Raw genomic sequence first — 25,998 nt, 5'->3', positions numbered from 1 at the left:
TGCCCCGTTTTTGTTCATCAGTTCAACACATATGGCCTCATTTGATGATCCTTCCAACATCTCATCCCTCCTCACTGCTGTAACAACACCTCAGCTTATCTGCCTTATCCCCTAGACTTCTTGCATTGAAGTATATACCATTAAACACGGCCAAACTCCTTTGTTGTCGATTTTCTAGCCTTTGTTTCCTCTGACTTCCAAACTCATTTACGAATTTTCTGCTCCCATTTCCAAGCTTTACTTCTCTCCCTCCTGAATCTACGCTCAGGTTCCCATCCCCCTGCCAAGCAAGTTTAAACCCTCCCCAACAGCATTCGCAAACCCCGGGAGGATAATGGTCGGGGCCCTGTTGAGGTGTGACCTTATCCGGCTTGTACAGTCCCCAGTCCATCAGGAATCTGTCTGTTCACCCTCACCCCTCAGAATGTCCTGCAGTCTCTCAATGATATCCTTGACCCTGGCACCAGGAAGACAACCGACCATCCTGGAGTTATGTCGGTAGCCGCAGAAAGGCCTGTCTGTTCCTGTAACTATTGAAACCCCTTTCACTATTGCCTACCTGACCTTGCCCTTACCCCGTTCCATACAGTTGAGCCACCCATGATGCCTTGGACTTGGCTCTGGCTGTACTCCCTGAGGAACCACCAGTACAGAGAGTGAGATGCACTGAGAGGTGTCCTGCACTACCTGCCTGGTCCTCCATGTCTGTCTGGGCAGTCACCCATTCCCTCTCTGCCTGCACACTCTTATGCTGCGAGGTGACGACCCCCTGAAAGGTGCTATCCACGTAGCTCTCAGCCTCGCGGATGCAGTGACACTCGCTGCTGCTCAAGCTCCGAAACCCGGAGATCGAGCTCCTCCAGATGACGACACTTATTGCACACGTACTTGACCAGGACACGAGAAGCGTGGTTATTCCACAATGACAGGGTTTCATCTGTTTAAACAAAAACAGCTCCACTGTTATTCCCTGAAATAATCCCCGCTGCCCGGCCTGAATGAATCCATGTCATTCCCAAACGCTGCAATGTTTGCTCCACCTCACAGGGTTCCATCTCTTTAAATGCACTCCTCCAGCCAAAGTGCCTTGCCCAGTCCCAATATATGCCTCCCCCAGCCAAAGTGCCTTGCCCAGTCCCAATATATGCCACCCCCAGCCAAAGTGCCTTGCCCAGTCCCAATATATGCCTCCACCAGCCAAATTGCCTTGCCCAGTCCCAATATATGCCTCCCCCAGCCAAAGTGCCTCCCCCAGCCAAAGTGCCTTGCCCAGTCCCAATATATGCCCCCACCAGCCAAATTGCCTTACGCCAGTCCCAGTGCATATTTCCCCCAGTCCTGTTTCTCAGTACCACCTGCATGGAATGATTCGGGGGGGTGGGGGGGGGGGGGGGCTGGGTGTGGGGGCCAGACAGTGGGCGGGGCTTGTCGCCTGTCCGTCACAAAGTGCAGAACCAATAGTTCCCTTGGGTTAATAAACCCCGGGGCGGGGAGGGGGAGGGGTCACACAGCCCGAGTGCGGACCCAGGCCGGAGTGACAACACTCCGCACCATCCGCTTCACACACACCCGGGCTCGGGCCCAGGCCCCGACTCACAGCCCGCAGGCCCCGTGTTCACCCTTCTGGTTCCAGGCCTGGCACACACTATTGGACCAGCCTGGACTCACCCTATTGTGCCAGCACAAAAGACCCAGTAGAAACAGAGACAGGGCCCAGTGTAATATAAACAGAGACAGGGCCCGGTGTAATATAAACAGAGACAGTGCTCGGTGTAATATAAACAGAGACAGTGCTCGGTGTAATATAAACAAAGAGAGGGTCCAGTGTAATATAAACAGAGACAGGGTCTGGTGCACTAATAACTGACAAGGCCGAGTTTTACACTAGAAACAAGTCTTTAATATTGAAAGAACTTTTTGGCAATAATAATTGAAAGAGGTGATAGTGTCACATGAACAGAAGCCTTTAACACTTTAACAATACTAGAAACATTCTCTATAGAATACAACAGAGACACGATCTACAGTTATAATAATAGAGGTGTGCACTAGAACTGGAACTGCAGGGGCAGGTTATTTTCAGGTCTAGTGTAACAATTCCAGAGACAGGGTCCGGAGTAATAACAGCAAATGCATGGCCCACTGTGAGTAACAAAGACAGTGTTTGATCCAATAATAACAGAGGCAGACTCTAGTGTAATACTGAACACAATGCTAGATTGAGTGTGATGGTCACACAGGCAGTGTCTAGTGCAACAAAACAAAGATTGGATCTCCTCTAATAGTGTGTGCAAGTCGGGGCCTATTACTATAACCTCATTCACCCATCCCCCTGTGCTCACTGACCTACATTGGCTCCTGGTTAAGCAACGCCTCGATTTTAAAATTCTAATCCTTGGTTTCAAAACTCTCCATGGCCTCGCCCCTCCCTATCTCTGTAAACTCTTACAGCCCCACCACCATCCGAGTTTCTGCACTCCTCCAAATCTGTCCTTGCCCATCCCTGATTTTAATCGCCCCACCATTGGTGGCCGTGTCTTCAGCTGCTGAAGCTCTAAGCTCTGGAATTCCCCCCTAAACCTCCACCTCCTCTTTCAAGGTTCTTTTTAAAAACTACCTCTTCAATCAACCTTTTGCGAATCTGTCCTGATATCTTTCTCTGTGGCTCTGTGTCAAAAATGTTTTCTTATTAATATCGATCGTGTTAAGCACCGTGAGATGTTTCATTGCATTAAAGGCGCTATATTAATGTAAGTTCTGGTTGTTTTCTTGTTGTAACAAATGCTTTGCCGAATGTGTGATAAGAGAGTCAAGGCCCACTGCAGTATGAATGTGTGGGTCAGTGTAATAACACCGGCACGGTCTAGTGTAACGGGAACAGGGAACAGACCCTGTCAGCCTTGGCTCAGTGGTAGCACTCTCGGCCGAGTGAGGATTCAATTCCCAATCCAGAGCCCGAGCACATCATCTAGGCCCAGACTCCAGGTGTCAGTACAGAGGGAGTGCTGCACTGTCAGAGGTGCCGTCTTTCAGATGAGACATTAAACCTATGCCCTGTCGAGATTTTAAGTTGGATGTAAAAGATCCCACGGCCACGATTCAGAGGAAGAACAGGCGGAGTTCACCCCAGTGTCCTGGGCAATGTGTATCCCTCAACTTACGTCACTGAGAATGGATTGTCTTGTCATCATTACATGGCTGTTTGTGGGATCCCGCTGTGCACAAATAGGCTGCTGCATTTCCTACATTACATCTCCTCCCCAAAACCCCCTCACCCCAACCCCTCCTTCACCGCTACTCTCCAACCCCCCCTTCATCCCTATTCTCCAGCCCCCCCTCACACCAACCCCTCCTTCATCCCTACTTTCCAACCGTCCTCAACCCAACCCCTCCTTCACCCCTACTCTCCAACCAACCCCTCCTTCACCCGTACTCGCAGCCCCTCTTGTGTCTTGAATTGCCTTCACTGTAATGGAAACTGACAATTGGAACCAGTCAGGATTTGAAAGATATTTACAACAGATTCGAGATGTTCTGAGAGTCAGTATCTTTCTCTATTCTGCCAACTTGAGGAGTTAGATGACCAACTTTCTTCTGTGAATATAGAGCTGGAGTATTGGGTCGTGATGTATTCACTAGTTCATCCTGTTGACTCTAAATATTGAGTCTTGTGGTTTCAGACACCAGATAATCAAGCTCAGGACAACAGATTGACTTTTACTGATGTTATTAACAGCACTGCAAACATACAGACAGTATAGTTACCGGATCCAGAGAATGGTTTTGTCTGTGACCACTGGCTCTGTCACTGCCACACACAGATACCGTTTCCTTGTTTCACATCTCCATACAAACAACATCACTTCACACATCCCCTTTCTACACAATTACAGCCGACATGAGCAAGGACATGAGTCACATTAAACTATAAAAACATTTCATAACTGGGATAAATGTTCAGTTATTTTCTGTTCAGGCAAAATGCAGAACAATCCAGCAGCTCACCAGCACCTTTACAGCGTCTCATCGGCCGACAGGCTTTCATTAAGTACATTTGCTGAGTGCATTTAAATTTAAAACCAGGTTTGTAGGCGTGATGCTCCATTCACACATCGAAGGTGAGAGAGATGCTGTGGGGCACACGCTAAGTCCACTATCTGAAAGTGATTAACAGACTGGGTTTTGTGTTTATTGATCCCGGGTGTGTTACAGACACCTTCCCTTGATACCAAAGCTAAGAGAGGGACTCTGGAAGGTATGGGGAACTGGCACTTGTCCCTGAGAGTAACCGAAGGTATGAGAACTGAAATAATCCAGAGTTAGAAAGGAGAAAAGGTTCCAAAATTGAACAGTCGGTAACAGGACATCAATTAGAAACAAATACTCAACTATGCGTTTGAAACAAAGCTGACCTGTTTTTTTATTTGTTCATGGAACATGGGATATGGGTGTCACTGGCAAGGCCAGCTCTGGGCCAATAGGAAGAGCGAGGGGCGGGGCTGGAGGACTGAGCGAGCAGTTGGTCCTCGAACCAATTGGAGTGAGCGAGGGGCGGGGCTTGCCCCCCCAGTGGGCGGGGCTGGGCCCGGATCTCCCGCACTGAGCATGACGGGCTGCGGCGGCCACAGTTGGTGGAGCCCGGATGATGTCGGACAGGAGACAGTCGACTGTCGGTGCGGGGCAGGAATTGGAGCCACGAGTGGGCGGGTGAACGTCAAACACCTGCTGTAGGCCCCAGGCCCCAATCACAGCCCAGAGGCCCCGGGTTTACCCCGTGGTGACAGGCCCGGGTCAGCGGGGTCACTGGCCGACATCTTGGACGGGTTAGAACATCAGAACATCAGAAATAGGAGCAACAGTGGGCCATCCGGCCCCTCGAGCCTGCTCCGCCATTTAACACCATCATGGCTGATCCAATCATGGACTCAGTTCCACTTCCCTGTCCGCTCCCCATAATCCCTTATCCCCTTATCATTTAAGAAACTGTCTACTTCTGTCTTAAATATATTTAATGTCCCAGCTTCCACAGCTCTCTGAGGCAGTGAATTCCACAGATTTACAACCCTCAGAGAGAAGAAATTCCTTCTCATCTCAGTTTTAAATGGGCGGCCCCTTATTCTAAGATAATGCCCTCTAGTTCTAGTCTCCCCCATCAGTGGAAACATTCTCTCTGCATCCACCTTGTCAAGCACCCTCATAATCTTAGACGTTTCAATAAGATCACCTCTCATTCTTCTGAATTCCAATGAGTAGTGGCCCAACCTACTCAATCTTTCCTCATAAGTCAACCCCCTCATCCCTGGAATCAACCGAGTGAACCTTCTCTGAACTGCCTCCAAAGCAAGTATATCCTTTCGTAAATATGGAAACCAAAACTGCACGCAGTGTTCCAGGTGTGGCCTCACCAATACCTTATATAGCTGTAGCAAGACTTCCCTGCTTTTATACTCAATCCCCTTTGCAATAAATGCCAAGATACCATTGGCCTTCCTGATCATTTGCTGTACCTGCATACTATCCTTGTTTCATGCACAAGTACCTCCAGATCCCGTTGTACTGTGGCACTTTGCAATCTTTCTCCATTTAAATAATAACTTGCTCTTCGATTGTTTTCTGCCAAAGTCCAGGACCTCACACTTTCCAACATTATACACCATCTGACAAATGTTTGCTCACTCACTGAGCCTGTCCATGTCCTTTTGCAGATTTTGTGTGTCCTCCTCACACATTGCTTTTCCTCCGATCTTTGTATCATCAGCAAACTTGGCAACGTTACACTCGGTCGTTTCTTCCAAGTCGTTAATATAGATTGTAAATAATTGGGATCCCATCACTGATCCCTGCGGCACCCCATTAGTTACTGGTTGCCAACCAGAGATTGAACCATTTATCCCGACTCTCGGTTTTCTGTTCATTAGCCAATCCTCTATCCATGCTAAATTATTACCCCCAACCCCGTGAACTTTTATCTTGTGCAGTAACCTTTTACGTGGAACATTGTCAAATGCCATCTGGAAATTCAAATACACCACACTCACTGGTTCCCCTTTATCCACCCTGTTTGTTACATCCTCAAAGAACTCCAGCAAATTTGTCAAACATGACTTCCCTTCATAAATCCATGCTGACTCTGCCTGACCGAATTTTGCTTTTCCAAATGTCCTACAACTGCTATTTTAATAATGGACTCCAACATTTTCCCAACCACAGATGTTCGACTAACTGGTCTATAGTTCCCTGCTTTTTGTCTGCCTTCTTTTTTAAAAAGGGGCGTTACATTTGCAATTTCCCAATCTGCTGGGACCTCCCCAGAATCCAGGGAATTTTGGTAAATTACAACCAATGCATCCACAATCCCCGCCGCTACTTCTCTTAAGACCCGAGGATGTAATCCATCAGGTCCAGGGGATTTATCTGTCTTCAGTCCCATTATCTTACTGAGTCGCACCTCCTTAGTGATTGTAATTGTGTTAAGTTCCTCCCCCACCCTACAGCCCCTTGACTATCCACTATCGGAATATTGTTAGTTTCCTCTACCCATGTCATTGGTCCCGATGTGGACCACAACCTCCGGCTGTTCACCCTCTCCCCCCAGAATGCCCTGCAGCTGCTCAGTGAAATCCTTGACTCTGGCACCAGGGAGGCAACATACCATCCTGGAGTCATGTCTGTGGCCGCAGAAACACCTTTCTGTTCCTCTGACTATTGAATCCCCTACCACTATAGATCTTCCATTCTTCTTCCTCCCCCCTCGTGCAGCTGAGACACCCGTGGTGCCGTGGATTTGGCTCTGGCTGCACTCCCCAGAGCCACCATCCCCCTCACCGGTACTCAGAACAGAGAACCAGTTGGAGAGCGAGATGGACTCAGGGGACTCCTGCACTACCTGCCTAGTCCTCCTCTTCTGACCAGGGGTCACCCAATCCCCCTCTGCCTGCACATTCTTAAGCTGTGGGGTGACCACCTCTAGAAACGTGAGATCCCCGGAGCTCTCAGTCTCATGGATGCACCGCAGTGACTCCAGCCGCCGCTCAAGCTCCAAAACACGGAGCTGGAGTTGGTGCAGCTGGAGACACCTCCTACACATGTGGTCGTCCCGGCTGTGCGAAGCTTCCAGATTTCCCACAAGCCACAGGATGTGTAATCCACGGGACTGAGCTGTCCTGTCATCCCTCTAGTTACACTCACAACTATCAAGTAGAACTAAACTCTGAACCTTAGAGAAATACACCCAGCAACTACTCAACAATCCGCTGATTTAATTAACTGGCTCTCCTTCGATAATAAAGTTCACATATATTTACTGGCAGATCCGACTTCCAACAATGCCAAAGGTTTCCTACTGAAAAGCAAAAGAAAAAGATTTACCAATCCACCAGCCAATCACTTACCCGCTGGGCTGTGACCCTGCACCAGCCGGTTCCTCCCGGAACTCCCCCTCCCCCCAGACCACCCCTCCTCCACTCTCCCCCCCCCTCCTCCCGGACTGCCCCTCCTCCCCTCCTCCCGGACCGCCCCTCCTCCACTCTCCACCCCTCTCCCCCCCACTCCACCCCAGGCGGCCCCCCCTCCCCCAGACGACCCCGACTTAATGAAAGCCTGTCGGCCGATGAGACGCTGTAAAGGTGCTGGTGAGCTGCTGGATTGTTCTGCATTTTGCCTGAACAGAAAATAACTGAACATTTATCCCAGTTTAAACTTTGCTATTATGAAATGTGTGTGTAGTTTAATGTGGCTCATGTCCTTGCTCATGTCGGCTGTAATTGTGTAGAAAGGGGATGTGTGAAGTGATGGTGTTTGTATGGAGATGTGAAACAAGGAAACGGTATCTGTGTGTGACAGTGACACAGCCTGTGGTCACAGGCAGAACCATGCACCGATATCCTTGTGGTTATGGTTTGAGCAGCGTCAGATCAGGAATGTAGCAAACAAGTTCAGTATAAATATCGCCAGTGTATCCGCAGCTTGTTAGACACACCTGGGGAGAGGAGCCCTGGGAACCCACTCCATTATCCCTGTTCTCTGGATCCAGTAACTATACTGTCTGTATGTTTGCAGTGCTGTTAATAACGTCAGTAAAAGTCAGTCTGGTGTTCTGAGCTTGATTATCTGGTGTCTGAAACCACCACACTCAATATTTAGAGTCAACAGGATGAACTAGTGAATACATCACGACCCAATACTCCAGCTCTATATTCACAGGAGAAAGTTGGTCATCTAACTCCTCGAGTGGGCAGAATAGAGAAAGATACTGACGCTCAGAACATCTCGAATCTGTTGTAAATATCGTTCAAATCCTGACCAGTTCCAATTGTCAGTTTCCATGACAGTGAAGGCAATTCAAGACATGAAGGGGCGAGGGGGGGGGGATGTAATTTGGGAAATGCAGCAGCCAATTTGTGCACAGCAGGATCCCACAAACAGCCATGTAATGATGACAAGACAATCCGTTCTCAGTGATGTAAGTTCAGGGATACACATTACCCAGGACACCGGAGTGAACTCCGCCTGTTCTTCCTCTGAATCGTGGCCGTGGGATCTTTTACATCCAACTTAAAATCTAGACAGGGTATCGGTTTAATGTCTCACCTGAAAGACGGCACCTCTGACAGTGCAGCACTCCCTCTGTACTGACACCTGGAGTCTGGGCCTAGATGATGTGCTCGGGCTCTGGATTGGGAATTGAACCCTCACTCGGCCGAGAGTGCTACCACTGAGCCAAGGCTGACAGGGTCTGTTCCCTGTTCCCGTTACACTAGACCGTGCCGGTGTTATTACACTGACCCACACATTCATACTGCAGTGGGCCTTGACTCTCTTATCACACATTCGGCAAAGCATTTGTTACAACAAGAAAACAACCAGAACTTACATTAATATAGCGCCTTTAATGCAATGAAACATCTCACGGCGCTTAACACGATCGATATCAATAAGAAAACATTTTTGACACAGAGCCACAGAGAAAGATATCAGGACAGATTCCCAAAAGGTTGATCGAAGAGGTAGTTTTTAAAAAGAACCTTGAAAGAGGTTTAGGGGGAATTCCAGAGCTTAGAGCTTCAGCAGCTGAAGACACGGCCACCAATGGTGGGGTGATTAAAATCAGGGATGGGCAAGGACAGATTTGGAGAGTGCAGAAACTCGGAGGGTGGTGGGGCTGTAAGAGTTTACAGAGATAGGGAGGGGCGAGGCCATGGAGAGTTTTGAAACCAAAGATTAGAATTTTAAAATTGAGGCGTTGCTGAACCAGCGGCCAATGTAGGTCAGTGAGCACAGGGGGATGGGTGAATGAGGTTATAGCAATAGGCCCTGACTTGCACACACTATTAGAGGAGACCCAATCTTTGTTTTGTTGCACTGGACACTGCCTGTGTGACCATCACACTCGATCCAGCATTGTGTTCAGTATTACACTAGAGTCTGCCTCTGTTATTATTGGATCAAACACTGTCTTTGTTACTCTCACAGTGGGCCATGCATTTGCTGTTATTACTCCGGACCCTGTCTCTGGAATTGTTACACTAGACCTGAAAATAACCTGCCCCTGTAGTTCCAGTTCTCGTGCACACCTCTATTATTATAACTGTAGATCATGTCTCTGTTGTATTCCATCGAGTATGTTTCTGTTATTGTTAAAGTGTTAAAGGCTTCTGTTAGAGGGGATAGTGTCACACTTTGTTATTATTGCAAAAACGCTGTTTCAATTATTAAATACTTGTTTCCAGTGTAAAACTAGGCCTTGTCTCTGTTTGTGTTACGCCGGACCCTGTCTCCGTTTGTGTTACGCCGGACCCTATCTCCGTTTGTGTTACGCCGGACCCTGTCTCCGTTTGTATTATGCCGGACCCTGTCTCCGTTTGTATTACGCCGGACCCTGTCTCCGTTTGTATTACGCCGGACTCTGGGTCTTTTGTGATGCACAATAGCATGAGCCCAGGCTGGCCCAATAGCGTGAGCCCAGGCTGGCCCAATAGCGTGTGCCCAGGCTGGCCCAATAGCGGGTGCCCGGGCTGGAAGTGGGGGTGCAAACACGGGGCCTGCGGGCTGTGATTCGGGGCTTGGGACCGAGCCCCGGTGTGTGTGTAGCGGATGGTGCGGAGTGTTGTCTCTCAAGCCTGGGCCCGCGCTCGGGATGCGTGACCTCCCGGGATTTATTAATGCAGGGAACTATTTGTTCTGCACTTTTCTGATGGACAGGCGACAAGCCCCACCCCGTTTCATGGCCCACCCCCTCTAAGCCCAAATCATTCCATGCAGGTGGTGCCGAGAAACAGGACTGGGGTAAGGCACATACTGAGACTGTGGTAAGGCACTTCAGCTGGGGGAGTCATGCACTGGGAGTAGGGTAAGGCACTTCAGCTGGGGGAGGAATGCTTGAGCATGGGGTTTGAGAGCTTGAGCAGCAGCGAGTGTCACTGCATCCGCGAGGCTGAGAGCTACGTGGATAGCACCTTTCATGGGGTCGTCACCTCGCAGCATAAGAGTGTGCAGGCAGAGAGGGAATGGGTGACTGCCCAGACAGACATGGAGGACCAGGCAGGTAGTGCAGGACACCTCTCAGTGCATCTCACTCTCTGTACTGGTGGTTCCTCAGGGAGTACAGCCAGAGCCAAGTCCAAGGCATCATGGGTGGCTCAACTGTAAAGGGGGGGGCAGTGGGAAGAGGAAGGTCAGAGATACGGAGGGGTGTCGGGCTGGAGGAGGTTCGAGAGATAGAGAGGTGTGTAGGTGCTGGAGGAGGTTAGAGGGATAGGGAGGATGTAAAAGCTGGAGGAGGTTACAGAGGGGGCGGGGTCTAGTGCTGGAGGAGGTTACAGAGGGGGAGGATTGTAATGCTGGAGGGGGTTACAGAGATAGGGAGAGGTGTCGGACCTGCAGGAGGTTAGAGATAGGACGGGGTTTAGGGCTGGAGGAGATTACAGTGAGGGAGGGATGTAGGGGATGGAGGTTACAGAGATAAGGAGGGGTTTAGGGCTGGAGGAGGTTTTCGAGAACAGGATGAGTGTAAGGGCTGGAGGAGGTTAGAGAGAGAGAGAGATGTTTGTAGGGTCTGGAAGAGATTACAGAGATAGGGAGGGTTGTAGGGCTGCAGCTGGTTACAGAGATAGGGAGGTGTGCAGTACTGGATGAGGTTACAGAGATAGGAAGGGGCTGGAGGAGATTGCAGAGATAGGGAAGATTCTGGTATTGGAGGTGGTTATGGAGATAGGGAGGGGTGGAGGGCTGGAGGAGATTACAGAGATAGAGAAGGGTGTAGGGGCTGTAGGTTACAGAGAGAGGAAGGGGTGTAGGGTCTGGAGTAGGTTGCAGAGATTGGGAGGGTTGTAGGGGCTTGAGGAGGTTAGAGATAGGAAGGGGTATAGGGCTGGAGGAGGTTACAGAAATAAGCAGGTGCTGGAAGAGGTTGCAGAGATATGGAGGGGTGTAGGGGCTGGAGGAGGTTACAGAGATAGGGAGGGGTATAGGGGTAGGAGGAAGTTAGAGATAGGGAAGGGTTCAGGGCTGGAGGAGGTTGCAGAGATAGGGATGGGTGTAGGGGCTGGTGGAGGTTAGAGATATGGAGGAGTGTAGGGCGGGAGGAGGTTAGAGGGATATGGAGGAGTGTAGGGCTGGAGGAGCTTACAGAGATAGGGAGGGTTGTAGGGGCTGGAGGTTGTTACAAGGGATAGGGAGGGTTGTTGGGGCTGGAGATGGTTGCAGAGATTGGAACGTTGTAGGGGCTCGAGGAGGTTAGAGATAGGGAGTGGTGTAGGGGCTGGAGGAGGTTACACGGATAGGAAGAGGTGTAGTGCTGAAGGAGGTTACAGAGATAAGGAGGGTTGTAGGGGCTAGGGGAGGTTACAGAGATAGGGAGAGGTGTAGGGCTGGAGGTGGTGAGAGATAGGGAGGGGTGCAGGGGCTGGAGGAAGTTAGAGATAGCGAGGGGTGTCGTTCTGGAGGAAGTTAGAGATAGGGAGGGGTTTAGGGCTGGAGGAGGTTACAGAGAGAGGGAGGGGTGTAGGCGCTGGAGGGGATTACAGACAAAGAGAGGGGTGTAAGGGCTGGACGAGGTTATAGACAAAGGGAGAGGTGTAGGGTCTGGTGGAGGTTAGAGATAGTGAGTGGTGTAGGGACTGGAGGTTGCAGTGATATGGAGGGCTGTAGGGGCTGGAGGACATTACAGAGAGAGGGAGGGGGGTATGGCAGGAGGAGGTTATAGAGATAGCAAAGGGTGTAGCGCCTGGAGGAGGTTAAAGAGATAGGGAGGGGTATATGGGCTGGAGGAGGAGGCTTGTAGTGCTGGAGGACGTTACAGATAAAGGGAGGGTTGTCAGGGCTGGGGGAGGTTACAGAGATCGGAAGGGTTGTCGGGGCTGGAGGAGGTTACAGATAGGGGAGGGTGCAGGGGTTGGAGGAGACTACAGAGATAGGGAGGGATGTAGGGGTTGAAGGAGGTTCCATAGATACGTAGGGCTGTAGGGATGGAGGAGGTTACAGAAATAGCGATGGGTGTTGGGCCTGGAGGTTACAAAGATAGGGAGGGTTGTAGGAACTGGAGGTGGTTACGGAGATAGGGAGGGGTGTTGGGCCTGGATGAGATTAGAGGTAGGGAGGGATTTAGGGCTGGAGGAGGTTATAGACAGAGGGAGGGGTTTAGGGGCTGGAGTTGCTTACAGAGATAGGGAGGGGTCTAGTGCTGGAGGAGGTTACAGAGATAGGGAGCTGTGTAAGTGCTGAAGGTTACAGCGATAGGGACGGGTGTAGGGGTTGGAGGAGGTTAGAGAGATGTGGAGGTGTGTTGCACTGGAGGTTACAGATGGGGAGGGAAGTAGGGCTGGAGGAGATTGCAGAGATAGGGAGGGGTGTAGGGTCCGGAGGAGGTTACAGAGATAGGGAGGGGTGTAGGGGCTGGAGGAGGTTAGAGATAGGGAGAGGTGTCGGGGATGGAGGAGATTAGAGATAGGGAGGGGTGTATGGGCTGGAGAGGTTACAGAAATAGGGAGAGGTGTAGGTCTGAAGGAGATTGCAGAGATAAGGAAGGGTCTCGGGGCTCGAGGAGGTTACAGAGATCGGGAGGGGTGCAGCGATTGGAGGAGAGTACAAACATAGGGAGGGGTGAACGGGCTGGAGGAGGTTAGAGATAGGGAGATATGTAGGTGCTGGAGGAGGTTAGAGATAGGGAGATATGTAGGTGCTGGAGTAGGTTGGAGAGATACCAAGGTGTGTAATGCTGGAGGAGGTTACAGAGGGGGAGGGTTGTCGTGCTGGAGGAGGTTGCAGACGTAGGGAGGGATGTAGGGGCAGGGGGAGGTTAGAGAGATAGCAAGGGGTGTAGGGCTGGAGGAGGTTACAGAGATAGTGGCTGGATGGGGTTAGAGATATGGAGGGGTGTAGGGGCTGGATGGGGTTAGAGATATGGAGGGGTGTAGGGGCTGGAGGAGGTTTAGAGATAGGGATGGATGTGGGGCTGGAGGGGGTTTAGAGATAGGGAGGGATGTAGGGCAGGAGGAGGTTCGAGAGATTGGGAGGGATGTCGGGCTGGGGCTTTGGGGCTGGGGGAGGTTTAGAGAGATATGAGAGGTGTCGGTGCTGGAGGAGGTTGAGAGAGATAGGGAGGGGTGCAGGGCTGGAGGAGCTTACAGAGATAGGGAGGGTTGTAGGGCTGAGGAGGTTACAGAGATAGGGAGGGGTGTAGGGTCTGGAGGAGGTTACAGAGATAGGGAGGTGTATAGGGGCTGGATGGGGTTACAGAGATAGGGAGGTGTGTAGGGGCTGGAGGAGGTTTAGAGAGATAGGGAGGGATGTAGGGCTGGGGCTTTGGCGCTGGAGGAGGTTTAGAGAGATATGAGAGGTGTCGTCACTGGAGGAGGTTACAGGGATCGGGAGGGTTGTAGGGCTAAGGAGGTTTAGAGAGATAGGGAGGGGTGCAGGGCTGGAGGAGGTTAGAGATGGGGAGGGGAGATTGAGGGATATGAACACGAGGTTGAGAATTTTAAATCAGTGCCTCGCTGGGGCTGAGGAGGGGGGGAGAAGTGCAGGAACACAACCCCCTCACTACCTACCCTGCACTAACCCCCATCATCTGTTAAATCACCTGGAGTTCCAGTGACACTCCTCCCACTCTCTCTCGGTATTTATCCACTCACTGCCTCACTCAAAGCTTATCTCCCATTGACAGTCCGTGTGAGGGCCCTCGTTGTCCCAGAATTGCTCCCCGTGGACACTGACTGACCTTCCCCGTGCCTCCGCCGCCCTCCTCCTGTTCCGTGACGGCCGACAAATTCAGGTTGTGTTCCAGTCATCAAGCGAAAGATCAGGAATGGGGGTGTATAAATTAAAACATTTGGCGGGCCGGAGGAAGGGGCTTGGGGGGCCGTGTCCTGCCCACAGGCCGTATGTTTGACACCCCTGAGCTACACTGTCAAGCCCTGTAAGAGTTTTCTATGTTTCAATGAGATCACACCTCATTCTTCTAAACTGTAGAGAATATCGGCCTGGTCTACTCAATCTCTCCTCACAGGACAATCCCCCCATCCCAGGATTCAGTCTGGCGAACCTTCGTTACCATCCTCAATGGTCTGTACATCCTTCCTTAGGTAAGCAGCCAAACTGTACACAATACTCCAGGTGTAGTCTCACCAGGGCCCTATATAATTGCAGTAGGATGTCTAGGAGCAAGTTATTATTTAAATGGAGAAAGATTACAAAATGCTGCAGTACAGTGGGACCTGGGGTCACTTGTGTATGAAGCACAGAAGGATAGTATGCAGGTTCAGCAAGTGATCAGGAAGGCCAATGGTATCTTGGCCTTTATTGCAAAGGGGATGGAGTATAAAAGCAGGGAAGTCTTGCTACAGCTATATAAGGTATTAGTGAGGCCACACCTGGTATACTGCATGCAATTTTGGTTTCCATATTTACGAAAGGATTTACTTGCTTCGGAGCCCGTTCAGAGAAGGTTCACTAGATTGATTCTGGGGATGAGTGGGTTGACTTATGAGGAAAGGTTGAGTAGTTTGGGCCTCTACTCATTGAAATTCAGAAGAATGAGAGTTGATCTTATCGAAATGTATAAGATTATGAGGGTGCTTGACAAGGTGGATGGAGAGAGGATGTTTCCACTGATGGGGGAGACTCGAACTAGAGGGCATGATCTTAGAATAAGAGCCACCCATTTAAAGCAAAAATGAGGAGGAATTTCTTCTGAGGGTTGTAAATCTGTGGATCTCGCTGCCTCAGACAGCTGTGGAAGCTGGGACATGAAATAAATTTAAGACAGAAATAGACAGTTTCTTACACGATAAGGGGATAAGGGGTTATGAGGAGTGGGCGGGTAAGTGGAGCTGAGTACATGATCAGATCAGCCATGATCTTATTGAATGGCGGAGCAGGCTCGAGGGGCCGTATGGCCTACTCCTGTTCCTATTTCTTATGTTCTCATGTTTACTCTTATCCTCAAATCCTCTTGTAATAAAAGGCTGACATACCATTTGGTTTCTTCATTGCTTGCTGTACCTGCATATTAACTTTCAGTGATTCGTGTACAAGGACACCAAGGTCCCTCAAAACACCAACATTTCCCAATCTCTCACCATTTCAAGTAGCTGTTTCCAGTCCACTTTGGCTAAATCACATATCAGCTTAGTAAAATTGGCTTTTCCCCAATTGTGAACTTTTATTCCTGGTCTATCTTTGTCCTTTTCCATAACTACCCTAAATCTAACTGAATTATGATCACTCGCACCAAAATGCTGTCCCATCGATACCCCTTCCACCTGCCCAGCTTCAGTCCCGAATACTAAGTCCAGAACTTCCTCCTCTCTTGTTGTGCTTGCTACGTACTGGCTAAAATGTTCTGCTGGTTGCTGACCCCTCTGCGAAGGGAAATAGATCCTTCCTCTCCACTCTATCTAGGCCCCTCATAATTTTATACACCTCATTAAGGTCTCCCCTCAGCCTCCTCCGTGCCAAAGAAAATAAACTATTAAGAGGGTTGGTGGGCTGGAGGAAGTTACAGAGATAGGGAAGGGCGAGACCCTGGAGAGATTTGAACAAGAGGATGAGTATTTTAAAGGCTGATGCCACCAGCCATCTCGCCGAGCACAGAATGTAACTCACTACCAACAAGAAGGATGTTACTCTAACTGCTAAAGTTGCATAATGCGGGGAAATAAATCTCTGTCCCTTTAACTAACAGCGACATGGAAAGAGGGAAATGAATGACCTTTAAACACCAGGTCTACTTGGCACTGAAGTATCTGAAACTCATATTAGGAACTCATAAATAGAAATAAAATACTGACAAATGTTAAACTGTTTTGTTGACAAAAGAAATCTCGATTTAACTTTAAAAGATGAATTGTTTAACAGAGATTCACACAGACTCACCTGATAGGCCGTCTCAGGATCCACCACTCATGCACCGTGATTGGGTGCAGAACAGGCTGCTCCCTGGGCCCTCCAGCCTCTGACCTCTCTTCCTGTTGGTTCCCAGGGCAATCAATCACCACTCGCCAACATTACGCTGCCACATTAAGTTGAGAGGCTCGGAGGAAGAAATAAAATGAGGCCGTGAAAGAGATAAGAAATAAAATTAGAAAAGCATGATTAAATAAACAAGGAGAGGCAATGTAAATTAAAGGGTACAATCCTAAAGGGGGTGCATGAACAGTGAGACCTGCGGGTATATGTGGACAAATCGCTGAAGGTGGCAGGACAGGTTGAGAAAGCAGTTAAAAAAACTTGCAAGTTGCTGGGCATCACAGAGTACAAAAGCAAGGAGGTTATGATGAACCTTTATAAAACACTGGTTCGGCCTCAACTGGAGCATTGTGTCCAATTCTGGGCACCGCACATTAGGATGTGATGGCCTCAGAGAGGAAGCAGAAAAGATTGACAAGAATGATTCACGAGATGAGGGACTTCAGTTCCGTGGAGTGACTGGAGAAGCTGGGGTTGTTCTCCTTGGAGCAGAGAAGGTTGAGAGGAGAATTGATAGAAGTGTTCAAAATCATGAGGGGTCCAGACAGAGTAGATAGAGAGATACTGTTCCCATTGGTGGAGGGGTCGAGAACCAGAAAAGACGGACTTAAGGTGAATGGCAAAATAACCAAAGGTGACATCAAAAAAATCTATTTTATGCAGCGAGTGGTTAGGATCCGGAAAGCACGGCCTGAAAGAGTGGTGGAGGAAGACTCAATCACAGCATTCAAATAAAAAGGAAGTTGGATAAGTATCTGAAAAAAAACATTTTGCAGGGCCGGGGGAAAAGGGAGGGGAGTAGGCAAGGGTTCGACGGGCCGAATGGCCTTCCGTGCTGTAACCATTCTCTGATTGTGTGAGCAGAACCACTCTGTTCCCTGACTCAATCTAAAGCCTTCCTGATTGTGAGCAACTCTGTTAAACCTGCCCTGCACCTTCACTGCTCCAAGGAGAACCACCCCAGATGCTGCAGCCATCATCTTATTGAATGGCGGCAGGCTCGAGGGGCCAAAGGGCCGACTCATCTCCTATTTCTGATGTTCTCATGTGTTCATGTCACTGGTCCCCATCCTGCACCTGCTCCCTGCAGTAAGATGGCCGCCACGCATGATCCCTGCCCTGCAGCGGGACAATGGAAAGTATTGTGACGTCGAGGAAGCCCCGCCCCTGTTGCTCCCTGCTCCCTGTGGCGGGCAGACCCGTGCTGCCCAAAGCTGGCGGCCGAACTCCCGGCAATCCCCGACAGTAACCAAGGTCCGTCCCCGCCCGAAGGTGCCCCGCAGCCGCCACCCAAATCTCACCGCCCGCGCGTGTCCATGAGTCTGAGTCCTCAGGGAGGCTGGGCGCATTGCCCGGGCTGCTCATCCATCATAGAAACATAGAAACATAGAAAATAGGTGCAGGAGCAGGCCATTCAGCCCTTCTAGCCTGCACCGCCATTCAATGAGTTCATGGCTGAACATGAAACTTCAGTACCCCCTTCCTGCTTTCTCGCCATAACCCTTGATCCCCCGAGTAGTAAGGACTTCATCTAACTCCCTTTTGAATATATTTAGTGAATTGGCCTCAACTACTTTCTGTGGTAGAGAATTCCACAGGTTCACCACTCTCTGGGTGAAGAAGTTTCTCCTCATCTCGGTCCTAAATGGCTTACCCCTTATCCTCAGACTGTGACCCCTGGTTCTGGACTTCCCCAACATTGGGAACATTCTTTCTGCATCTAACCTGTCTAAACCCGTCAGAATTTTAAACGTTTCTATGAGGTCCCCTCTCATTCTTCTGAACTCCAGTGAATACAAGCCCAATTGATCCAATCTTTCTTGATAGGTCAGTCCCGCCATCCCGGGAATCAGTCTGGTGAACCTTCGCTGCACTCCCTCAATAGCAAGAATGTCCTTCCTCAAGTTAGGAGACCAAAACTGTACACAATACTCCAGGTGTGGCCTCACCAAGGCCCTGTACAACTGTAGCAACACCTCCCTGCCCCTGTATTCAAATCCCCTCGCTATGAAGGCCAACATGCCATTTGCTTTCTTAACCGCCTGCTGTACCTGCATGCCAACCTTCAATGACTGATGTACCATGACACCCAGGTCTCGTTGCACCTTCCCTTTTCCTAATCTGTCACCATTCAGATAATAGTCTGTCTCTCTGTTTTTACCACCAAAGTGGATAACCTCACATTTATCCACATTATACTTCATCTGCCATGCATTTGCCCACTCACCTAACCTATCCAAGTCACTCTGCAGCCTAATAGCATCCTCCTCGCAGCTCACACTGCCACCCAACTTAGTATCATCCGCAAATTTGGAGATACTGCATTTAATCCCCTCGTCTAAATCATTAATGTACAATGTAAACAGCTGGGGCCCCAGCACAGAACCTTGCGGCACTCCACTAGTCACTGCCTGCCATTCTGAAAAGTACCCGTTTACTCCTACTCTTTGCTTCCTGTCTGACAACCAGTTCTCAATCCACGTCAGCACACTACCCCCAATCCCATGTGCTTTAACTTTGCACATTAATCTCTTGTGTGGGACCTTGTCGAAAGCCTTCTGAAAGTCCAAATATACCACATCAACTGGTTCTCCTTTGTCCACTTTACTGGAAACATCCTCAAAAAATTCCAGAAGATTTGTCAAGCATGATTTCCCTTTCACAAATCCATGCTGACTTGGACCTATCATGTCACCATTTTCCAGATGCACTGCTATGACATCCTTAATAATTGATTCCATCATTTTACCCACTACTGAGGTCAGGCTGACCGGTCTATAATTCCCTGTTTTCTCTCTCCCTCCACGGCTGCGGGGGGGGGGGGGCAAAACGTCGTCCGTCGGCAGCTAATCTCCCACAATAGGCTGGCCCCGCGCCTGCGCACAACTCAGCCCCGCCTCACCTGGGCCCCGAGCTCAAAGGCTGCGAGCGGAGCCCACCGACAAACCCCCCAACCGCAACACTCAGCCCGCAGCCAATGGCGAGGCGGCGCGGGGCACCAGCCCACCCAGCGCCCTGCTCCGCGCCAATCAGTGGCGGGGGGCGGGGCCGCGGCACCAATCAATTACTGGTCCCTGAAGGTACTGACTCTGGCTGGGTTCAGTTCTACACTCGCTGGTTCCCCTCCCCTGAAGGTACTGACTCTGGCTGGGTTCAGTTCTACACTCACTGGTTCCCCTCCCCTGAAGGTACTGACTCTGGCTGGGTTCAGTTCTACACTCACTGGTTCCCCTCCCCTGAAGGTACTGACTCTGGCTGGGTTCAGTTCTACGCTCACTGGTTCCCCTCCCCTGAAGGTACTGACTCTGGCTGGGTTCAGTTCTACACTCACTGGTTCCCCTCCCCTGAAGGTACTGACTCTGGCTGGGTTCAGTTCTACACTCACTGGTTCCCCTCCCCTGAAGGTACTGACTCTGGCTGTGTTCAGTTCTACACTCACTGGTTCCCCTCCCCTGAAGGTACTGACTCTGGCTGGGTTCAGTTCTACACTCACTGGTTCCCCTCCCCTGAAGGTGCTGACTCTGGCTGGGTTCAGTTCCAAACTCAGAAGAACATAAATAGGAGTAGGAGTAGGCCATACGGTCCCTGGAGCCTACTGCGCCATTAAATACGATCATGGCTGATCTGACCATGGACTCAGGTCCACTTTCTTGCCCGCTCTCCATAACCCCTTATTCCCTTATCGGTTGATAAACTGTCTGTTTCTGTCTTAAATTTATTCAATGACCCAGCTTCCACAGCTCTCTGAGGCAGTGAATTCCACAGATTTACAACTCTGAGAAGAAATTCTTCCTCATCTCAGTTTTAAATGGGCGGCCCTTTATTCGAAGATTATGCCTTCTCGTTCTAGTCTCCCCCATCAGTGGAAACGTTCTCTCTGCATCCACCTTGTGAAGTCCCCTCATAATCTTATACGTTTCGATGTGATCACCTCTCATTCTTCTGAACTCCAACCTCCTCAACCTTTCCTCATAAGCCAACCCCCTCATCTCCGGATCAACCTACTGAATCTTCTCTCAACTGCCTCCAAAGCAAGTCTATCCTTTCGTAAATATGGAACCCAAAACTGCATGCAGTATTCCAGGTGTGGCCTCACCAATACCCTGTATAACTGTAGCAAGACTTCCCTGCTTTTATACTCCATCCCCTTTGTAATAAAGGCCAAGAGTCCATTGGCCTTCCTGATCACTTTCTATACCTGCGTACTAACATTTAGCGTGTCAGGCACAAGTTCTCCCAGGTCTCGTGTACTGCAGCAGTTTGCAATTTTTTTCCAATAAATAATAACTTGCTCTTTCATTATTTTCTGCCAAAGTGCATGACCTCACACTTTCCAACATCATATACTATCTGTCAAATTTTTGCCCACTCACTTAGCCTGTCTGTGCCCTTTTGCAGATTTTTTGTGTCCTCCTCACACATTGCTTTTCCTCCGATCTTTGTTTCATCAGCAAACTTGGCTGCGTTACATTCGGCCCCTTCTTCCAAGTTGTTGATATAGATTGTAAATAGTTGGGGTCCCAGCACTGATCCCTGCAGCACCCCACTAGTTACTGGTTGCCAACCTGAGAATGAACCATTTCTCCCAATACTCTGTTTTCTGTTAGTTAGCCAATCCTTTGTACCTGCTAATATATTGCCCCCAACCTCCTCAATATTTCCTCATAAGTCAACCCCCTCATTTACGGAATCAACCTTGTGAACCCTCTCTGAACTGCCTCCTCTCCTCCACTGAAGATGCTGACTGTCTGGTTTCAGTTCTAAACTCACTTGTTCCCATCCCTCTCCTCCCCTGAAGGTGCTTACTCTGGCTGGGTTCAGTTCGGCAATCACTGGTTTCCCGTCCCCTGAATGTCCTGACTCTGGCTGGGGTCAGGTCTCCATTCACTGGTTCCCCTCTCTCTCATCTCCTATAGGTGTAGACTCTGGCTGGGTTCAGTTCGACATTCGGTTCCCTTCGCATTCCTCCTCTGAATGTGCTGACTCTGGCTGGGTTGAGTTCTACACTCACTGGTTCCCCTCTCCTGAAGGTACTGACTCTGGCTGGGTTCAGTTCTAAACTCACTGGTTCCCCTCCCCTGAAGGTGCTGACTCTGGCTGGGTTCAGTTCTGCATTCACTGGTTCCACTCCTGAAGGTGTTGACTCTGGCTGGGTTCAGTTCTACACTCACTGGTTCCCCTCTCCTCCCCTGTAGGTACTGACTCTGTCTGGGTTCAGTTCTACACTCACTGGTTACCCTCCCCTGACGGTACTGACTCTGTCTGGATTCAGTTCTGCACTCACTGGTTCCCCTCCCTCTCCTCCCCTAAAGGTGTCGGCTCTGGCTGGAACAAGTTCTACAATCACTGGTCCCCTCCCCTGAAGGTGCTGACTTTGGCTGGAATCCGTTCCAAACTCACTGGCTCCCCTCTCATCCAATGCAGATGCTGAATCTGTCTGGTTTCAGTTCTGCACTCACTAGTTAACATAAGAAAATAAGAAATAGGAGCAGGCATAGCCCATACGGCTCCTCGAGCCTGCTCCTCTATTTAATACGATCATGGCTGATCCGATCATGGACTCGAGACCACTCCCCTGTCCGCTCCCCATAACCACTTATTCCCTTAGCGTTTATGAATCTCTGTTTCTGTCTTAAATTTATTCAATGTCCCGGCTTGCACAGCTCTCTGAGGCAGTGAATTCCACAGATCCACAACCCTCTGCGAGAAGAAATTTCTTCTTTTAAGTGGACGGCCCCTTATTCGAAGATTATGTCCCGTAGTTCTAGTCTTCCCATTATCAGTGGAAATTCCTCTCTTCATCCATCTTGTCAAAGCCCCCTCATAATCTTACACATTTCGTTAAGACTACCGCTCATTCTTCTGAATTCCAATGAGTAGAGGCCCAACCTCAACCTTTTCTCATAAGTCAACCTCTTCATCCCTGGAATCAACCTTTTGAAAATTCTCTGAACTGCCTCCAAAGCAAGTATATCCTTTCGGAAATATGGAAACCAAAACTGCACGCAACATACCAGGAGTGGCCTCATCAATACCTTGTACAACTGTAGCAAGACTTCCCTGCTTTTATACTCCATCCCCTTTGCAATAAAGGCACGATTCCATTGGCCTTCCTGATCACTTGCTGTACCTGCATACTATCCTTTTATGTTTCATGCACAAGTACCTCCAGGTCTCGCTGTACTGCAGCACTTTGCAACCTTTCAACATTTAAATAATAACTTGCTGTTTAATTTTTTTCTGCCAAAGTGCATGACCTCACACTTTCCAACATTATACTCCATCTGCCAAATTTATGCTCACTCACTCAGCCTGCCTGTGTCCTTTTGCAGAATTTGTGTCCCTAACTCACACCTTGCTTTTCTTCCCATCGTATCATCAGCAAACTTGGCTTCGTTACACTCTGTCTCTTCTTCCAAGTCATTAATATGGATTGTAAATAGTGGAGTCTCAGCACTGATCCCTGCAACACCCCACTAGTTACTGATTGTCAACCCAAGAAGCAACCATTTATCCTGACTCTCTGTTTTCTGTCAGTCAGCCAATCCTCCATCCATGCTAATATATTACCCCCAACCCCGTGAAATGTTATCCCCTCCCTGTCCCCCCCACCCCCTGAAGGTACTGACTCTGGCTGGGTTCAGTTCTACACTCATAGTTCCCCTCCCCTGAAGGTACTGACTCTGGCTGGGTTCAGTTCTACACTCACTGGTTCCCCTCCCCTGAAGGTGCTGACTCTGGCTGGGTTCGGTTTGACACTCACTGGTTCCCCTCCCCTGAAGGTACTGACTCTGGCTGGGTTCAGTTCTACACTCACTGGTTCCCCTCCCCTGAAGGTACTGACTCTGGCTGGGTTCAGTTCTACACTCACTGCTTCCCCTCCCCTGAAGGTACTGATTCTGGCTGGGTTCAGGTCTACACTCACTGGTTTGCCCCCCACCCACCCCCTGCCCCTGAAGGTGCTGACTCTGGCTGGGTTCAGTTCTACACTCACTGCTTCCCCTCCCCTGAAGGTACTGACTCTGGCTGCGTTCAGTTCTACACTCACTGCTTCCCCTCCCCTGAAGGTACTGACTCTGGCTGCGTTCAGTTCTACACTCACTGGTTCCCCTCCCCTGAAGGTACTGACTCTGGCTGGGTTCAGTTCTACACTCACTGGTTCCCCTCCCCTGAAGGTACTGACTCTGGCTGGGTTCAGTTCTACACTCACTGGTTCCCCTCCCCTGAAGGTACTGACTCTGGCTGGGTTCAGTTCTACACTCACTGGTTCCCCTCCCCTGGAGGTACTGACTCTGGCTGGGTTCAGTTCTACACTCACTGGTTCCCCTCCCCTGAAGGTACTGACACTGGCTGGGTTCAGTTCTACACTCACTGGTTCCCCTCCCCTGAAGGTACTGACTCTGGCTGGGTTCAGTTCGACACTCACTGGTTCCCCTCCCCTGAAGGTGCTGACTCTGGCTGGGTTCAGTTCTACACTCACTGGTTCCCCTCCCCTGAAGGTACTGACTCTGGCTGGGTTCAGTTCTACACTCACTGCTTCCCCTCCCCTGAAGGTACTGACTCTGGCTGGGTTCAGTTCTACACTCACTGGTTCCCCTCCCCTGAAGGTACTGACTCTGGCTGGGTTCAGTTCTACACTCACTGGTTCCCCTCCCCTGAAGGTACTGACTCTGGCTGGGTTCAGTTCTACACTCACTGGTTCCCCTCCCCTGAAGGTACTGACTCTGGCTGGGTTCAGTTCTACACTCACTGGTTCCCCTCCCCTGAAGGTACTGACTCTGGCTGGGTTCAGTTCCAGACATTGACATCATTCACTTTGTGCCTGCACCAAGATGGCCGCGCATGCGCGGTGCTACTCACTGAATCAAGATGGTGGAGCGCTGAACCTGCTCGAAGATGGCCGCCGTTAGCCCGGGCCTGTGACCGGGAGAAAGCCCCGAAGCTGCATCCGCCTATAATCCGGTTATTATTCCGGGCTTGCGGCGGGCACGGGTTGTTTATGAAGCCTCCCCAGCTCCCCGCTGGTCCCTTACCCCGCTCCGTCCCGCTGCAAAAGACACTCCTTAGGATCCTGTCCAAAACACGTCTTCTCCGCCATTACACGCACGGCGCATGCTCCAAACACAGCCAGGGCCCGCGCCTGCGCACTGAGCTCCTGCAGTCTGGATGCAGCACATTTTCCCCCGTAGGGCATGCTGGGTAGATAAGACAATGACAAACAGGAGCAGGAGTGGGCCAGATACTGCAAGGGTTATATACAGAGTGAAGCTCCCTCTGTACTGTCCTAAACAATCCCAGGGCAGGTACAGCACGGGTTAGTTACAATTTAAAGCTTGCTGTACGCTGACTTTCATCAAACACTCCCAGGGCAGGTACAGCACATGTTAAATACACAGTAAGGGACCCTGCACACTGTCCCACCAGGTATTCCCAGGGCATGTACAGCACGGGTTAAATAAAGAATAAAGCTCCCTCTGCACAGTCCCAAGAAACAATCCCAGGTCAGGTACAACGCAACTATTTTGTTGTTAATCTGTAAATCAAATGCCCCTGATTAAAGGGAGGAGGGCACTATAACCAACAAAATAAACTAATTAAACTTTAGATGGTAAACTTAAATCAAATTAAAATTTGGTTGCTCGAGGTGACGATGCACTCCAGTCCCTCCAGTGCCGACCTCTTACAAAAGGCCGCAAGCGTACCGGTAGCAGGTACAGCAGGGGTTAGAGACAGAGTGAAGCTCCCTCTACACTGTCCCATCAAACACTCCCAGGGCAAGTACAGCATAATTTAAATGCAGGGTAAACGTCTTTCAAAACAGCCAATCCAAAGATTCACAGGACAAGCACATCACAGGTTAGGTACACATTATCATCATCATAGGCAGTCCCTTGAAATCAAGGAAGACTTGCTTACACTCTAAAGGTGAGTTCTTAGGTGACTAAACTATCCAATACGGGAATTACAGTCTCTGTCACAGGTGAGACAGCCGGTCATTGAAGGAAATGGTGGGTGGGACTGGTTTGTCTTATGCTCCTACGCTTGGTTTCTGCATGCTCTCAGTGATGAGACTCGAGGTGCTCAGCACCCTCCCGGATGCACTTCCTCCATTTAGGGCGGAATTTAGCCAAGTGCCCCTAGGTATCAGTGGGGATGCTGCATTTTTATCAAGGAGGCTTTGAAGGTGTCCTGAGCAGAACGCTTGCTTTGGGAGTCTTTTGTCAGCCATGTGAACAATGTGGCGAGCCAGGGTATCTCTGGAGATGGAGCACGCCGTGTCCACAAGAGATGGACACTGCAGAGACTGGAGTGCATCATTTCAAGAGAGAACAGAATTTTTATTTTAATTAATTTGATTTGATTTGACAAAGGTTCCCTTTATGTTGAATTATTAATTTGTGTTTTTGGTGCCCTCAAAAAAACAACAAAGGGGCATTTTAATGAAAGTTTGTGGAGTGTGACCACCCTCCCGCCCTTTAATCAGGGGGCACTTGATTATTGTTCTACTTAAAATAGTTGTGAACAATGTGGCCC

At 49.8% G+C, this 25,998-nt stretch overlaps 1 long non-coding RNA gene across 1 annotated transcript in view; it reads right to left on the bottom strand.

The window, feature by feature from the left end:
* Positions 1–24,562, bottom strand: part of LOC139235374 (uncharacterized) — a 40,260-nt gene extending 15,698 nt beyond the window's left edge. The window contains exons 1-2 of the long non-coding RNA XR_011588469.1: positions 24,325–24,562; positions 16,372–16,528 (exon numbers count right to left, since the gene is read on the bottom strand). This is a non-coding gene — a long non-coding RNA (uncharacterized lncRNA). The remainder of the gene's footprint in view (positions 1–16,371; positions 16,529–24,324) is intronic.
* Between the last annotated feature and the right edge of the window lie 1,436 nt (positions 24,563–25,998).

This window comes from Pristiophorus japonicus, chromosome 23, assembly GCF_044704955.1.
Source record: "Pristiophorus japonicus isolate sPriJap1 chromosome 23, sPriJap1.hap1, whole genome shotgun sequence".
NCBI lineage: Eukaryota > Metazoa > Chordata > Chondrichthyes > Pristiophoridae > Pristiophorus > Pristiophorus japonicus.
The sequence above is the reverse complement of the archived record's forward strand: the minus strand, read 5'-3'. Positions and strand labels throughout refer to the sequence as shown.